We start from the raw sequence: 18124 nt of genomic DNA, 5'->3' as shown, positions 1-18124 counted from the left end.
GAAAAAAAGGATTAAAACTAACTACAGAATGGTGTGATGGACATGACCAAGGATAGATGGAGACCGGGGAGACAACCCATTGTTTGTCAAACCACCAAGCTACACTCCCTGGTGTCAGGACTGGGCTGGGTAGATCCCTGGTGTTGGTTACATGGTGAAGAACAGGGCTACACGTATCTGTCAGCGGTACACAAATCATTTTCCCGGCTTGATTATATATTCGTGCCAATAGGTGCAGCTGGTAGGGTGGGGGCCGCAGAGATTCTCCAGAGGGGCTTATCAGATCATTTTCCGGTTGTTCTTATGATACAGCTGGGTCCTGCGAAACAGCCCTTTAAATGACGTCTCTCCCCCTGGAACTTGCAAGCCGACAAGTATAGAGAACATATAGAGCAGGCAATTGAGCAATACTTGGACCTTAACATAGGGTCGGTAGATAGGGCTAAACCCTTATGGGAGGCAATGAAACCAACTTTACGGGGCATAGATATATCATATTGCTCAGCAGCACGTCGGATGCGGAAGGAGTTGCTACTGAAGTCGGAGGCTCATATTCTGGAGCGTCTGCAGTTGCTAATGGTGAGACAGACCCAACCCCGATCTGTTGATGGATGAGGCCCAATTGGCTTGACTGGCACCCCATATTAGGATCTACCAGTAGGAGGACAGGTCCAGCAAGTTACTCCATCATTTGTGCCAGGGGGCCTTGGGCCCCTGGTTCTTCCCAGTATGCCAGGCTCAGATGGGAAAATTATCGGGGACCCCTCTCTAATTGTGAAGAGTTTCACAAATTAGTTCACTGACTTATACTCTCCCAAGGAATTCCTGCCGGAAGCTATGATCTATCGCTTTATAAAGGACTTGCCACCCCGGGCCTTCTCCGATGAGGCTCATGCAGAGTTGGATCTCCCGCTTACTGAGGAGGAGCGGAGGACAGCTCTGGGAGATTTGAATTCTGGGAAAGCCCCAGGACCTAATGGAAATCCATGTGAGTTTTTTAGGAAATATTTTTCTAAACTGGGACCTCATTTCCTGAGGGTGGTGGAGGAAGCAAGAGATTGCGGCTGCCTCACGAGGGATTGGAGACATGCCGAGGTGGTCGTGTTCCATAAACCGGGCCTACCCCCAGATCAGCAGGCCTTGTATAGTTCCCATGTCCCTATTAAATGTAGAGGCGAACATTTTGGCTAAAGCATTGGCCAATCGCCTCCAATCCCATATTACAACTGTGATCCGTCACAACCAAACAGGTTTTATGCCCCAGAGGGCTACGCACCATAATATTCGCTGAGCGCCCATCGCCAAAGCTACCATCCGGGGCTTGGGTGAACAAGCTGCGCTCTTACTTGTAGATATGGATAGGGTATTCGATTCCCTTAATTGGATATATCTATTCGTCCATCTAGATCGGCTAAATTTGGGTCCACAATTTTTATCCTACCTAACATTGTTATACACAGACCATACGGCGTCGGTACGTATCGCCGTATCCACTTCCTTTACATTCTCAATTGAACGGGGCACCCGTCAGGGTTGTCCCTTGTCACCATATTTATTCACTTTGGCAATGGAGCCTTTGGCGGCATGGTGCGGATGGACGCACAGGTGGCTGGTTTTGAGTGGGCGCAAGGGCTCTCAGACGGCATTGCATTATACATCGACGATGCTTTATTCTTTTTAACAGATATCAACAGGGCCAGGCCAAGGTTGCTTCGCATCATGCAAGTATTCGTGGAATCATCAAGATTTTTCAGGTTACCCCTAAATCTAATCTGTGGGTACTAAGGGAACAAATGGAATTGGGGCCCTGGGGATCGACGGTGCAGGTTACGACAGTGGGCGTGAAGTATCTGGGAGCCTTTTTGTCAGATTGACAAAAGTGTGTCTTGGGACAGAAATATCGTTCCCATATGGAGTTGAGAGTATGGTCACACATCCTCCTCTCCACTTATGGTTGGTCGGCCATCATTAAGATGGTACCGCTGCAGCGTCTGCTCTACCAATTGCAGAACTACCTATACCCGTCTCTCTGCAGTGGTTTCGCCTGGTTAATGCGGCTTTGGGTCAGTTTCTGTGGGCAGGAGGAGCGCCCAAAGTGGCCTTGCGGACCTGCTTTCAATCAACATACTGTGGAAGGTTGGCCACATCGGAGTTCCAATCATACTATATCGCCTCGCATCTATTGATATTGAACGGATGGTGGTATGGGGACAGGTGTGACCCCGCGTATGCGGTCGAAAGAAGATGCATGGGAGACTCCACTCTACATACTATCTTGTATTCGGCTTCCCTGCGTAATTCTCTACCGTCGGCTACTTAAGTGGTATTCCATGAGTAGAAACAGGCTCTTCATAAGATAGGGTGGTGGGGCAAATTGACGAGGGAGATGCCATTGTGGTTTGATGGGCGACTGCCACAACTCGCTGTCTTGTCTGGATTCTGAGGCTGAGACAATATAGGGGTTTCCAACCTTAGGGTATGTAATGCGAGGTGTGGTCCTGAAGTCCTTCCAAGATCTCCAGCAGGAATTTTAGATGCCGAAGACCCAATTTTATAAATACCTCCAATTTAAACATGCCATCTCTCCCAGCATTGCGAGGCTGGAGGCCCTTCCCGAATTCAGTCTCATTAAAGCCAAAGTGTTCATGAGAGATTTACAAGATCCTAAAATCTCCAAAATGTGTCAGTCTCTGATAACAAATAGTCCTGCCACCTTAGACAAACTTAGAGAATATTGGGAGGGGGATCTTGGCCCATTGGATGGGGATGATTGGACGGAGGCATTGGCCTCCCCACGAGAGGCTGCAAATGCGTCGCAGCTCCGCCTAGTTCAATTTAAATACCTACACCAGGTTTATTATACCAGGGTTAGGCTGTGGAGGGCAGACCTTGGGTCATCCCTGATGTGCCTACGATGTGGCCAGGAAGAGGGAACTTTAATCCATATGATATGGCATTGCACAGCACTCACAAAAATCTGGCAAGGGGTTTTCGCTTGCCTAGTGGAGGTGCTGGGGTGGTAGCTTCCCTCCTCGCCTAAGTTTGTATTGTTACATATAATGGAGGGTATCGGTGGAAATATTTATAAACAACATTTAGGGGCCGATTAGGATCTTGCGTCCGTCCGCCACCCCTGAGTAGGAGGGACCGTCCGCATGGGCAGCGGCGGTCCCTCCATGGCAATTAGGATGTGACCGCCACCCTGGCCAAATCCTGGCCAAATTCCTCCAGCTGCCGTGTGGTGGAATTTTTCTCTCGCTGAGGTCTAGAAAATGCAAGCTGATGAGTGCAAGCGAGATTTTGAGTCCCCCAGTGCGATTTTGTAACACAGGCAGTTGTGATCAGAGGGCTGCCGTTTGAGTAGATGTTCTTCTCCAGCAGCATCAAAATCAACTCAAATGGCAGTGCTCTTGTGCGAAACACATTGCACCATTTGTGCTGATTTTCAGTGCTGCTTCCACTACCGGTACTAAATTGCAGCGTGTCTATTTAACTCAGCGAAATTCCACTGAGAGGATCTCTGCAAGGTCCACCCATCCCTAGTAATGAGAAGATATAATGAATGAAGCTCTCACTGCTGTATTTCTCTACCCCAGAGGCAATTTTGCTTTCACCCTCCAGGCTCGTGTGAATGATTTAGAGCTATGTTATATTACCTACGCGCCCGCTGTTACGTCTCACATGGGTTCAAGATTCTGCTATCTCCAACCATGAACTTGGTTTCTGTGGGGACTCTCCAGGACTACTGACTGCTAAGCCTTGCTAGGTGGAATTCTCACTCTATGCAGTAGTTGGTGACAATACTGGGCCCCAGCTGTGCCTTACGTGGCTGCGTGCCTGGCTTACCACTGGGCTGATCCCCAGATAAACACAAACATGTGCTGGGGACACATTTTGACATCTTGGAGATCTCCCTTGACCTTGTATTGCCTGGCTCTGAACATATTTTGTCTTAAGTGGGTGGACCGCAGTGCCAAGCACCAGGACTGGGTCTCAGGAATGCTACCTCATTCTGTCTGACTACCATAGTGTGTTCAGACGTTTGAGATGGGTACCACTCAGCTTCTGAGACCAGGCTATGGGTTTGGTGGGCTGTCTAACTATGCCACTCTCTGGTGACTAGTTGCCGTCAAAACCTTCTTCCAGTATGGATACAGTGATGGCATCCCCTATAGAGCCACAGGGTCCCGGAGGCCTGAGTCTTATTTATGAGTCCTAGGAAGAGACTCCTAGTACTTCTCTGAAAGTATTGCTTGAAGCTAAGCTGCACCTCTAGACTTCATATAAATACTGCTCAACATTAGCAAGTGGTAAGCAGGGGATAGGTGCCAGAACAAAAAGTGGTGGAGCCGCTCACCCCCTGTTTGCTGCCCTAAGTCTCTACTCCCCTCCCCCGGCATTGCATCGGAGCACCCTCCGCTGGAAACAAATGCCCTCTCTGCCCATGCTAAGAAATCAACTATTAGTTTTAAGTGCTTTACGATTAAATTAGATCAGGCTACACAGTTCACATGGAACTATTGCAATCATTAGCAGTGCTTAATTTGTAAAATAATAAGTGCCAGTGCTCAAAGCTCTGCTCAGAAGCCTGCGGCTTCTGCAATTGGGTCAGCGCACCGAATACCAAAGCTGTGTAGTCTTGAATCCACCTCGGGCCTCTTTCACCCAGTACCAGGCACCCCCCCCCCCCTTTATCTCACTCTGGCAGGTTTCTACTTTCTCCATTTGTGCGGGTTTTTACTTCGTTCTCTTCCTCCTCCTTTCTGCTTTGTGTGTTTTTCCCTCTCTTGCAATTGGTAAATTCCTGATGTGGGAAAATAAGTGCCGGTCCACACGAATCGTGCCGGTGACCCAACCGGCAACCACTGCCTCAAATTAAACACTACATACAGTATATTGCTCGACGGTGCTGCAAGGCAACACGAATGGCAATACAACGCAATACAAATTTCTGCTACAATAACAACATATGGTCTCTGAAAGTGGTGGCTATAAATGTCAGCTCCAAATTGCATGAAGCAAGGGAAACAGACGTCTAGAACAAGAGATTGGGAGTGTCCCCAAGAAAGAAATTTACAGCATGGTGCTAAATAGGTCATTTTACAACATTATTTGCACTAAGTTGATGAAAAAATGCCACTGGCTTTAACCCCTCCCCTGCTGATGACAGAACCGCTCCGTCATCAGCCGCGGTCGCGCTGTGCTGATGACGGAGAGGTTCCGTCATGGCCCGCTCGGCACGCCTGCGTGGCGCGGATTCCGCGCCTGCGCTAAGCGTTCTATTGAGCGGGGCGGGCCATGACGGAACCGCTCCGTCATAAGCACAGCGCAACCGACGCTGGTGACGGAGCGGTTCCATCACCAGCATGCGCCCGCCACTCTTCCGCCCCGCCCCCTTAGCACTGCGGCGGAATAGCCGCCGCAGTGAAGGGGTTAAGGGGCATTCACGAACTAGTCCAGTACACTCCTGGTATGCCAAACAATCGTACCCAGGGCTCTTTCTAGACTTATTGCGGATTTTCCTGACCCAAGAGCGTCTTGAAAACATGGAAGCAACAATACTTGGACAAACAATTTCATGCTCATCTTTGTACCTACAAAAAGAAAAATACATAAATATTTATAATATACACTACAGAAGCGTGCAATGATTTGCTTGTCACAAGTTCAAATCCGTGCAAGGCCAGCTTTGCCTTTAGACGTCGGCAAATTGAGTACCTTTAGATTGTGTTATAGGAAAGGGTGGTATTTACAGTGTTTAGAAACAAGAGATTGTAGCGTGTCACGCTATATAAAAACAAGTTATCTTATTGTGCATGATCTGCCAGCTCCTGGAATGGGACCACTGGAGATCTAATTGGAAGCTTTGCATTGCCTCAATGTGAATATATGTTTATTGCATAGTATATACTGCAAACTGAATTGCTTTTATACACTCAGAATTTTTTGGCAGATAAGCGATACTACAGAAACTTCTGCCCAATATTAAAACTTTGTCAAAATGATGCAGTCGCACATTTCAGTCTATGCCTACGCCCTCTGGTTACGAAATGGGCAATGCTGTAGCTAGATATTATATCCTGAAGGTGACCGTCCCAAGAAATATTTAATGCCAACCCACAACCTTCCAACCATATTATAGCCATTTTAGACAGTCACAGTGGGCTACAAGGACATGAACGCCAATTCACCAAAAGGCCAGGCAGAGTGAAAGTGACATCTCACGCCATTTGACCTTTCCATTCATTCACACACACACGCTTACACATATATAAACTCTCTCAAATAAACACGCTCTCACCTGCACACATGCACACCAGACACGGCCGTGCAGGTAAGAGAGGTGGGGCGGGACGGGGTGGGGGAAGTCAACAGACATCGACGAGGTAAATCTAAATTTAAAAAAAAAGAAAACCATTTACCTTGCAAGGGGAGATGCGTCAAGCGCAAGGTAAGTGGTTTTCGTTTTTTTTAAATGTAAGTTTACCTCCTTGTTGTCTGTCGAGCCCCCCCCCCACACACACACACAACCCCCTACTTACCGCTCTTACCTGCACGGGCCGTGACAGATGCACACACCACATTCTAATATTCTAAAGGCATTTGTTACTCACCTCAGCCGACGGAGAGAGACATACTTCAGCTAATTCTACTGCATGTTTATTGCAATAAGGAATAATGGGGCAGATGTATCAAGATTCCATTTTGCGAATCTCAAATTGCAAAATTTTTTGAATCGCAGTTTCAGATTCGCAAAACAGGATGTATGTAATTATTCGTAAAATGTTTGCGATTTCTTAAATATTGCAAAAGAATCGCAGAATCCTGCTTTGTGATTCCTTAATAGCAAAATTCGCAAAATAAGAAATCACAAATCCGGGAATCTGCAATACAGGTGCAGCTTGATGACATCACAACCAAGAAGTGGGAGTGATTAGCTGCACCTGCCTGCCTGAGCCACACCCAGTGGCAGTTAGGAGTGTGTTTGGAGGCTGCACAGCATTGCTAGCTCTACAACGGAGTCACAGAGGCCACAGGAGGGCATGGAGCCTGAAAAAAGAAAAAGGAAACACAAGTTTTCTGAAAAAGAACAGGAGGTTCTAATAGAAGAAATGGTTTGCAGCCATTAACTGCTTTTTGGGAAAAAAGCCTTGAAAGTACCGGAGTCAAGGAAAAGAAAGATCTGGCTGGAAATCCAAGGAAAGGTAAATGCACTGGGAGTCACCAACCGTACCATTGATGAGCTGCGAAAAAGATGGTACGATATGCGCCAGAGGTCGAAGGAGAGGGTGGCAGTCAGGTTGAAGGAGGCACACAAGACCGGTGGAGGAACTTCAACTGATGAACAACCAACACCCCACGAGGAGCTTGTGGAGGCCACTCTCCTGCCTGAGAGTGTGTGTGGAGTGGCTGCGATTGACAGCTCCGACCCTGCATCCAATAGTCAAGGTAATTGCGTGGCAAATAATCTTTAAACAGCTACATATAGCATCCACATGTAGAATTAGAGATATGAAGTAAACACATTTGACTCTGGTCCACTCCTTACAACACACGTAGAAGTGCATCATGGGAATTGTAGTTTGATGAAAGATAGTTTTTGAATGAGAGTAATAAAACACGCTAAGATTGTGGGTTGCATTGAAGGCATAATGAGAGTGTCAGGATTGATACAACTTTATTTAGTCCAAAATGCATGACAAAACAAACACTCGTATGTCCCTCTTTACATCCACAGCACAACTAATGGCACCAGGTGACATTGCTGAGGGAGAGGATTCCCAAATTAATGTGGATTACTCCAATGAAGGGGAAAGCAGTGAAGATTCAAACCCAACACCAATAATGTGCAGGAAGCGTACACATGTGCCCCCTCTGACTCCTTTGGAGGATGACAGAGATAACACTGGGGATGCAAGAGACAATAGTCAGGAAAATTTGGAACTATGTGAGAGTTGTGAACAACAGCAACCACAGCAAAGATCTCACACATATGGATCACGTAGATCCTTGTCCAGGGGCAGTAGTGGCAATGTAGAGGAGAGCACTGTATTTGCAGGACTGGATCAGAACATGCTTCAAGTGCAGCGCCTGCAACACAAGGCACTGCGGTCAATAAACAGGCAGCTGACCACATTAAATAAAAATCAGCGTCACATGGGTGAGGGCATGATGGCCATGGCAGGTGCCATTGAAAAACTTTGTGCTACACTTGAGCGCACTGAAAGTGCCAGAAACAGTGCTGCACAAGGTGCCCATGCTCGTATGCACAGTTATGCTAAGGCTGTGAACCGCCTCTGTACAACAACAAGCAACCTAACTCGTCACAGCATCACCATGCAGATGCAGATGACTCACTGCAGCCAAGACATTAATGCTGTGGAACTGTTGCAAACAACTAACTCTGGTGGCAGCACCCTAATGGTCTCAGGAGAAAGTGAAGAGACCTCAAGCAGGAGCAGCAACACTCCTACATTGCCACTTACTCACCGACGCAGTGCCAGACACGGTGCTGCAGGTAGCCATGAAACAGAGGGCACACAGCCAGAACACCGCCCTGCACCCAGCCATCACCGTAGGAGGTAAAGTGGATAAGGACACTATTGTTTAAACTGGTGAAACAACCAACCTAAACTTTTTTCATCACATTACTTATCAGTGCCATCACTGTGTTGTAACATGTTATGGGTTCTCAAAACATAAATGCGTGTGAAGTGTGAATAAACACATCACCTGTTACAAAGATATTATTTGTACAATGCAATAATTTCTTACCTAAAAGTAGTTCTGTGTGATCTCAGACCGTCTCTGGCGTCCAGCCGCTGCCCCTACTCCTGCTGCTGCCCTGCCAGGGGGAGGTGCACAATCATCATCCGATGTGTCTGAGTCGCTCACATCAATTTCGGTCCCTTTCCTCATTGCCATGTTGTGGAGCATTGCGCAGCTTGTTACTATTTTACAACATGTCTCAGGGTTGTACTGTAATGCCCCTCCACTTTTATGTAGGCATCTGAAACAGCTCTTCAAGATGCCAAATGTGCGTTCTATGATGCTGCGCGTTGACCTGTGTGCCCTGTTATACCTCCTCTCACTTGCATTTGCTGGATTCAGATATGGTGTTAGGATGAAGTCTCGCACTGCGTAGGCACTATCACCTGCATGGATGAAAAGGAAAGGTGAGTCAATGTTCCCCCCCAAAATGAGTAATGGATGGATGAATAGATGTGTGCTATTTATTTACCTAGCAGGTATCCCTCTCCAAACTCTCCAGCACTCAGACGTCCATGTATCCCACTTTGTCAGAAGATGAAAGAGGCATGTGTGCTGCCAGGGTATTTTGCCACAATGTCATTGATGATGTATTTGGCATTGCACACAATCTGGATATTCAGGGAATGGTAGCATTTTCGGTTCCGAACACATATTCTGTAGGTGCTGGCGGTGTGATGGCGATATGGGTCCCATCAATGCAACCAATGACATGGGGGAAACGTGCAATTTGATAGAAGTCAAGATTGGATTCTTGTAATGCCTGTTGGGTGCTTGGGAAGTATATGTGATGTACTAGCCTGTTTAGCATTGCATCCAAAAAGGCATGAAAAAAGTGAGAAAGAGCTCACTGTGACACCCCAACAACCTCTGCTATGACTCCTTGAAAACTCCCTGTGGCCAGAAGGTGCAGTGAGCACAATCCCTGCTAATGGGTGGGAATTGATTGTGTCCTGCCTGTTGGGTGTTCCAAAAAGGATTTCAGCTCATCTATGAGGTCCAAGATGGTGTGTGGGTGCACCCTGTACTTATCATGAATGTCCTCTTCAGTCTGCTGGAATAGCGTGATGCGCAGGCTGAATATACACTCCTGTCTCAGTCTCCTCTGTGCAAGGGCACAGATACACAGGCTCCTGGCTATCACATATAGTCCTGCTATTGTGGGAGTTTCAGTTGCATTGTGGTTTGCTTTTTATACCTTCCACCTGGTTACCACCTGCATGCACTTGGTGGTAGTAGCGATTTCTTATTTTGCGATTTTCACAAATTCGCAATTTGCGAATTCTTCATACATGTCATTGCGATTTCTTAATTCGCGATATTCACTTTGCGAAATTCGCAAACATAGAACATCGCAAATTAAGAAATCGCAATATAATTCACAGATTTCATGTTCTCGCAACGCAAAAAAATCGCAATTTTTGAGATTTCTTATTTTGCGATGCGATGCGATTTGTTAGTCGCAAACGGTGCTTTTTTTGCGAATCGCAGCGTTTGCGACTAAAAAAACGGTTGATGCATCTGCCCCCTAATGATTATTCACAATTTGAATAATGGCAAAACTGACAAAAACACAAGGAGATTGGAGCCCCAAACGATATCTATGAGGATTAGCTGCCCCTGTGTCCCTGGCACTGAGTATGTCACCTCAGAGACCAGGGGTCACAAAAAAAGGACCAGGGGTTGCAGTTGCGACCCCTGGCAGCTTCTAAATGACATTAATGTACAAGGAATAAATCTTGTTTTTTCTTAATATGTTTTCTTGTTGATATTAAAGTTCTGTACAACGCGGCTAAATCAAAACAAGCATTTACAATGCAATGGTCTCGGCATCATTAAAGGTAGAGCTATTGGCATTGCTCATGACAATTCTTTTTGTTTTTTTAAATCATAAATAAATGGCATTGTCATTTACATTGCCAATATCTTAATCGTTAAATAAATGGCCTTATCATTTACAATGCCAATAGCTTAATCGCTCGCAAATGCATGACCTATTGCATTTACACCCACACAGAGGCACACACACAAAGCCACCCACACATACATACAGAGCCACCCACACAGAACCACTCACACAGAGTAATTCACATAGAGCCCCCTACACAGAGCCACCCTCACACAGACATAGCCACCCACACATTGAGCCACCTACAAAAAAGCTATCCACACAGAGCCACACACACACACACACACACACACAGCCACACACACAGAGCCACACACACACAGAGCCACACACACACACACACAGACACACACACAACCACACACGCACACACACAGAGCCCCACACACACACACAGAGCCCCCCCCACAAACACATAGCCCCCCACACACAGAGCCCCCCCACACACACAGAGCCACACACACACAGAGCCACACACACCCAGAGCTCCACACACACCCAGAGCCCCACACACACCCAGAGCCCCACACACACCCAGAGCCACACACACACCCAGAGCCACACACACACCCAGAGTCACACACACACCCAGAGCCACATACGCACCCAGAGCACAGTGAGGGGGCAGGGAAGCAAGCACAGCGAGGGGCCAGGGGAGCAAGCACAGCCAGGGGGCAGGGAAGCAAGCACAGCACGGGGGCAGGGAAGTAAGCACTGCGAGGGTGCAGGGAAGCAAGCACAGCGAGGGTGCAGGGAAGCAAGCACAGCGAGGGGGCAGGGGAGCAAGCACAGCCAGGGAGCAGGGAAGCAAGCACAGCCAGGGGGCAGGGGAGCAAGCACAGCCAGGGGGCAGGGGAGCAAGCACAGCCGGGGGGCAGGGCAAGCACAGCCAGGGGGCAGGGGAGCAAGCACCGCCAGGGGGCAGGGAAGCAAGCACAGCCAGGGGGCAGGGAAGCAAGCACAGCCAGGGGGCAGGGAAGCAAGCACAGCCAGGGGGCAGGGAAGCAAGCACAGCCAGGGGGCATGGAAGCAAGCACAGCCAAGGGGCAGGGAAGCAAGCACAGCCAGGGGGCAGGGAAGCAAACACAGCCAGGGGGCAGGGAAGCAAACACAGACAGGGGGCAGGGAAGATATGGTCTCTTTTCCTGGGATGCATAATTTTAGCTCTCATTGAGGTGCTCTTGGCACCTTGCATAAACTGAATAACTTGGACTTACACATTCGTTTTTTTCACTTAAGCCCCACAAACACTTCTGACAAGCCTGGACTAAAGGCACCTTTACACATGAGGTTTTACGCATTTTCCGACCCAGGTATAATTAAAGTAGTTTTTCGCCATACAAGGACACAAGGGCAGAGACTGCTGGTAACTGTTTCAATGAGGCACAGCTTTCCGTCTCATAAGCATCATGTACATGTTTCTCTGGGAAACACCAGCTAGACTTCAGAAAGCACCCCCAGCCAGCACCCCCCAGCCTTCAGACAGCACCCCCCAGCCAGCACCTCCCACCCTCAGACATCACCTCCCAGCCTTCAGAAAGCACCCCCAGCCTTCAGAAAGCACCCCACTGCCTCAGACAGCAGCCCCCAGCCTTCAGACAGAATCCCCCAGCCAGCACCTCCCACCCTCAGACATCACCTCCCAGCCTTCAGAAAGCACCCCCAGCCTTCAGAAAGCACCCCACTGCCTCAAACGGCACCCCCCAGCCTTCAGACAGAATCCCCCAGCCAGCACCTCCTAGCAAGCACCTCCCAGCCCACAACAGCCTTAGACAACCAAGTGGAGGCCGAAGGCCTCACACAAAAGACTGTTGGTGCCTCACTGAGGATGTAATGTTCAAATAGCCCTGCCCACCAAACATACCCAACCTTACAGCTGCCCACACCGAGATAGAAGTTTCAACCCGCACCCAACACAGGGCGAATTAAGGATGCATTGAATATGAGTGCATAAAACAGAATGACAGGGCTTACTAGTCACGCCATGTGCCACGGGCTCGCGGAAGCATCTGCTGCAGCCCCATGTCAGACCCACCGGAAGGTACGAACTTATTACTGGCCCCTCTGACCACACTCTGACACAAAGCCATCCCGCGCTCTGAAAAGGCACACTTTGGACCACCGAAAGTTCCGCCATCCCCCCCTTCTAGGAAATATATTGTGAGCTGCGCACGGCTAATTAACAGTCCTTAAAAAATTCACGTATTTCCGTATAGGTGGGTGGGTGGAAGGGCTGAGTCGAGGGCCGGGTCTCAGAGGGCTTTGAAGTGAGACCTCCACTCAGCCCTCCGGCCTCGTCCGCTTCGCCCCAGCGCCAATATTTGCTTCTTCTGTTTGCTCTGGGCCTATGGAGACACAGCCGTGGACGGGGGATGCTGTGTTAGACAAGCATTGATACCTCCCGGGAGGAGTGCATGCAGGGAACATGAGAGAAGGGACGGAGTTACTTCAGAATTCTAGCTAAGGCTGGGAAGGAGTGCAGCCGCGACACCCAAGATAAAACCGCGGCTTTCATAGCGCTTAACAACCACTTCAGCATCCAGCCGCATGTCAAATCGAATATTGTGCAACTCAGTTAAGTTGTTTTATTAAAATCAGAAAGATGAAAGGCCAAGCCGCACCTGCCGGTGGTGACAAGCGCACCTCTCTCCCACACACACATAGGCCTCTTTCTCACACACACACATCTCTTACACAGCTCTCACACACACCTCAATCATACACACCCATACACTTCTCATACACACACCACTCTCTAAACCCCTGAATCACAGCAGGGACCGGCTTATGGCAGCGGCAATATCTGTAGCGAATCCCATCGAATCCCATCAAGATCGGAGCTCTGTGGACACTGAGACTCGCTGGGTCCTACATATGAGCTCTTCACGCTGACCCAACTTGCTGCCTCCCCTGCCTTCACCCTTCTGGGAGCTGCTGGTTCGGGGCTGCACTGCATCCCGGACCGCACTAGAGCGCCCGGTGGGACTACGACTTGCTAACTTGTCCTCGGCCCCCAAAGATGCCTGTGGTAAGCCGGGGGCACATTTGGCAGTGATATCACCCAGGTGCGTGGCTCGACGCACCCATGATTGCGGCGGAAGGTGGTGGCCCTTGTCTAACGAGTTGTGGGCCTTGCTCGGGGGCCAAATATTTCTTGGCCTTGTGGTGTGCTGTGCGAGCCGCGCTGCTGGTCGTGGAACTAGAGGAAGCAGCCGGTCACAATGAACTCTCGGAGGTGAGGTGCGGTGGCGGCTTTGGGCGGCACACAGCAGGGCTGTTACACCGCTGGCTCTGCTGCCGCTGTCCCAGGACGCCCTGTGTCCGGCCTTCAGTACTTGCCGGGCCCTAGATTTTGAAACATGGTGGGATGCTGGAGCCGTGTGCTTTTCCTTGCACCGCTTGTGGGTGAAAAAGCAGCAGGAGCCGTTAGCCTCTGAATCAGCACAGTGTGTGTGCAAGGAAGCGGCAGGAGCAGTTTGCTTCTCCTTGCATCGCATGTAGGCAGAAAAGACTGCAGCTGGGCTCCGAGGCGCTGGGCGGAAGCCCCATCCGCCGTTTCGTGCCGAAGCATGTGCGATCTGCATCACCGCGACTCGGCGCCGGCCGGGCAACAATGGTGGCCGCAAACATCCAAAAATGTTGGATTTGGGGGCGTGTTTTGGCCGTTCTGAGTGACGGATGATGTCATAGTCGAAAGAACGCAAAAAAACACGCCCCCGAATCCGAAAAAGACGGGGCTTTATTGGAGTGATGCCCTTCTCCTCCAATGGCTGGCCTCCGTTTAGGAAGCCAGCCAATGGAGGAGAATGGAAGAGAGAGAGGCGGGTTCAAGCCCCCTTACTCCAAAACATTAAATCTTCGGGACTCCGCCCACACTGCTTCACAGTACTGCGACGGTCCCTCGACCTAAACAGCAACATTTCAGAATTTCTTCAACAAAGCCTCCATACTCTAGAGGCCTAGGCATACTGTAATTAGTGCAAAACAGAAACAAGTAAGCTCACCAGGTTTCTTAAGTGGGCTTCTTTTCTTACACATCCCTTGGTGAATATAACCTTCAATCTACAAATTGTTTTCAAAGCATGTTCTGCAGTTCATTGAAAGTAAAGGCAAGGGTTGTGAAGCTTCCATCTGCCTTGGGACACTTCAGAGCAGCATGAGGATTTGCAGAGACAAGATCCTGGATTTCTGTGTTTACCGCGCCGGGAAAACAGATAAAGTGAAATCAGTCTGGCTGATTAGTAGTTACCTGTATGTGCCATCCCTGCTTGTGCCGTCAGCTTAGAGATTTTGGGGGCGCAACATATTTTCGGGGCCCATGTTCATGGACGTCATTTAGGGGTTGCCAGGGTCCGCAGCTGCGACCCCTGGCTACCTCTAGCACTGCCTTTGGGACATCTGGCCTCAAAGGTGGTAAATTCAGTGCCAGGAACACAGAGGCAGCTGGGGCTCCACTCTTTATTTTTTGTCAATTTTTTATTACAATAACAGTGAATACATCAAATATATTATTAATTAATTGTGTAATAAAAAATGGAGTACAATAAGCTGGAATATGCCCTTCCATGGCAGCTGAGGTAATTAAAAAATGCTTTTAAATGCATTTTGGGTGTTTATGTGTGGGAGACTTTATATGTGTGCATTTGTGTGTGTGTGTGTGTGTGTGTAAGTGGCTTTGAGTGGAAGTGGAGGTCAAAGAGCACATGATGTCACTTCCACTACCCCTGGGATTTCAGTGAATTGACTCCCATGCCCATGTTCAGAACAATCTAGAATTGTATTATTCATTTTCTGCTCATTCCTGCTCAACAGTGCCAAATAGTAGTGAATTATAGTTAAAGTTTCAGAAACAGGGTCAAGCAAAATAAATGGAAATGTGTCTTGCCTAAGTGTATAAAATGCTTAAGATGACACTGAGTAGGGAGAGCGACAGAGATCAGTTGTTAATTTGTGCTGGTGTTATCCGGTGCCTGGCAGGGGCACTTATTTCTTAACACTTCATATATTTATAACCACCCCCCACAGGACCTGCTGCCAGCCTATTTTGAAAAGCGCACAGGAGCATAGTATTAAACAATCCATTATACTATTAAAAATAATCATAATACCACAATGCCCTGACCATTGTTATACTTTTTATAGCCTTAGGCCGCCTGCTATAGTCCAAATTGTCACATTGTGCTAGTGCGATGGTTTAGAAGGTGGCATTAATGCTTGGCAGGGCCTATGGGTGGTGCAAGCTGCAGTGCTCCCCCCCCCCCTCCCCCAGGAATATCTTGGGACATAACATTTACTTTATTTTACAACTTAAGCACTGACGTAAACAGCAAAAAGGAAGAGAGCTTGAGATACAAAAATAGACTGAGGTGAATAGAGAGAAATATCACTTTCCGCGGTGCCCCACATGGAAAGTAGGGGCCCTGGCCCCTGGATAATTGGCCCCTTTACCCATGCCTTACAACTTCTCTGGCTTCCTGCCTCAACGCCCATGTCATAATATCTGTGCAAGTCATTTACCAGCGAATCCCTAGTTGATTTTAAACAATTTTACATGGAAGTTTACAATGTTTATCGGCACTTTTGATTTAAGGGCTTAGGGTGAGGTTCAGAAACTTGCATCTATGCATTAAGAAAATATATTTGAGAGAAGAGCAGCTCACAAGCTGCATTCAAGCACTCTTGCGGTGTGTTAATAAGGTTTAAACTATTCGGGTGAGGCTTCATATTATGCAGTGCCCCATGCCCCACAGGAGATCTTTAATCAAGAGACTTTCTCCAATGTTTCCACAGACCTTGTACAAACACTGGAAGGGTCACTTGCCTTCACATGTGTGCCTTGCATCAATGACATACACACATAAGGGCATACTGAGTTTACTTGTTTGTGATCTATATATGTTAACAGAGCATTTAAGGAGTTAATGCACCCCCATATCTAAAAAAAAAGAATAGGAATATACAACTTACAAGTAAATACAGATAACCATCAGCAGATGCTCTGTGATTGTTAATCAGAACCTTTATAGCTTATAAATCAATGGAAACCATATACAAACCTAGTATTAACCTTAACACGTTAGGCATTTAAAGAGTGCCACTCAACAGTTGTGTGACTTTTTCAGCAAACTCAACAGTGCCCTTAGCATTAGAGAACACACCTGCGCCTTCCCATTATAACTTATGCAAAGATGGCCTGGCGTACAGACTAGTTTGTCTAGTCTTTTTTTAACAGATTTATTTATTGCAAGAAACTGTGTCCTGGAATAGCTGTACCTCTTTCCCAACATATAAGAACGTTTTCTGCTCACCTAGTAAGGTTAACAGCCGGTCCCATGAGCTGATACTTAAACATTTGAAGACTACACTTGGCATAGAATATTTGTTAGGGACGTGACTAAGGAAATGCAGAGTTTTTATAATACGAGTAAAGCTTTCCAACGATAGTTATTATTGGGGTTTTTGTTCTCCACAGAGTTTTCAACTTTTCCTTCATCTGCACCTAAGCTTAGTTTTTCTCTACACTTGGCACTGAAGCCGGCAGCTTGTGAGTATTTAGTCCACATGGCACATAGGCACATATGCTGTGTTGCGCTTTTTGTTTGGGGGGGGGGGGGTTGGTTCAAAAGTCTAGATGTTCATGTAGAAATAGAATAACGTAGAAGTTAGTGACCTTTGCAAATCTTCTGTATTTATTTGCAAGCATTTTTTGAAGGTTGTACGAAAAAAATTCATAAATTCACACACCCTCGGACAGGAAGTACCACATCAGGAATTAATTCTCCATACTTATTATACCACTTGACTAAGGAAGGAAGTGTCTCGTGAACAAATGGTAGTGTTTTCGATTTTTCCTCATTTTACATTTTTAGGGATTTCTATCAATCTAATGTTGAAGCAATTACAATAAGAGTCATTCTAAAGATTTAGACCATTCTTTGCAAGCTGGGCAGAACAGGGAGGGGAATTTACCATAACCCTAGAGTGAGATTTTTGTCATGTGTGTTAAATGTTTCCTATTCTGAGCTTTCAGTGTAAAACTGAGGTATAACTTTGAGAATCCATTTTTAACATGCTGATTTAAGCAGATGTTGCCTTTTTTCCCAGCTTTTTAGGTCGAGCTTGGGCAGCACATGCGGTGCTCTGTGAGGCATGCTGTTTTTGAGTATGGACTTGAAACCCCTCCCACTCTCCACCTATATTTGTCATTGGCTTGTGTCACTGTCCTTAAATGCTGGCTTTTGATTCATTAATAAGCTTTTTAGTCCCTCCTTAGTACCACCTTGACTTCATTTGTAACCTCCCATGAGGACCGACCCTTTTACTTCTGTTGTTACACAGTATGTTATATTTAGTCTGCAAGCACTATTTTCTTTAATGAGTTTCTCCTACTGCAGGCACGTTATGCTTTCCTGCAACATTCAGCGGCCATGCCGCTTTCACTTTCCA

Source organism: Lissotriton helveticus, chromosome 12 (assembly GCF_964261635.1).
Source record: "Lissotriton helveticus chromosome 12, aLisHel1.1, whole genome shotgun sequence".
NCBI lineage: Eukaryota > Metazoa > Chordata > Amphibia > Caudata > Salamandridae > Lissotriton > Lissotriton helveticus.
Note: the sequence above shows the minus strand (reverse complement) of the source record.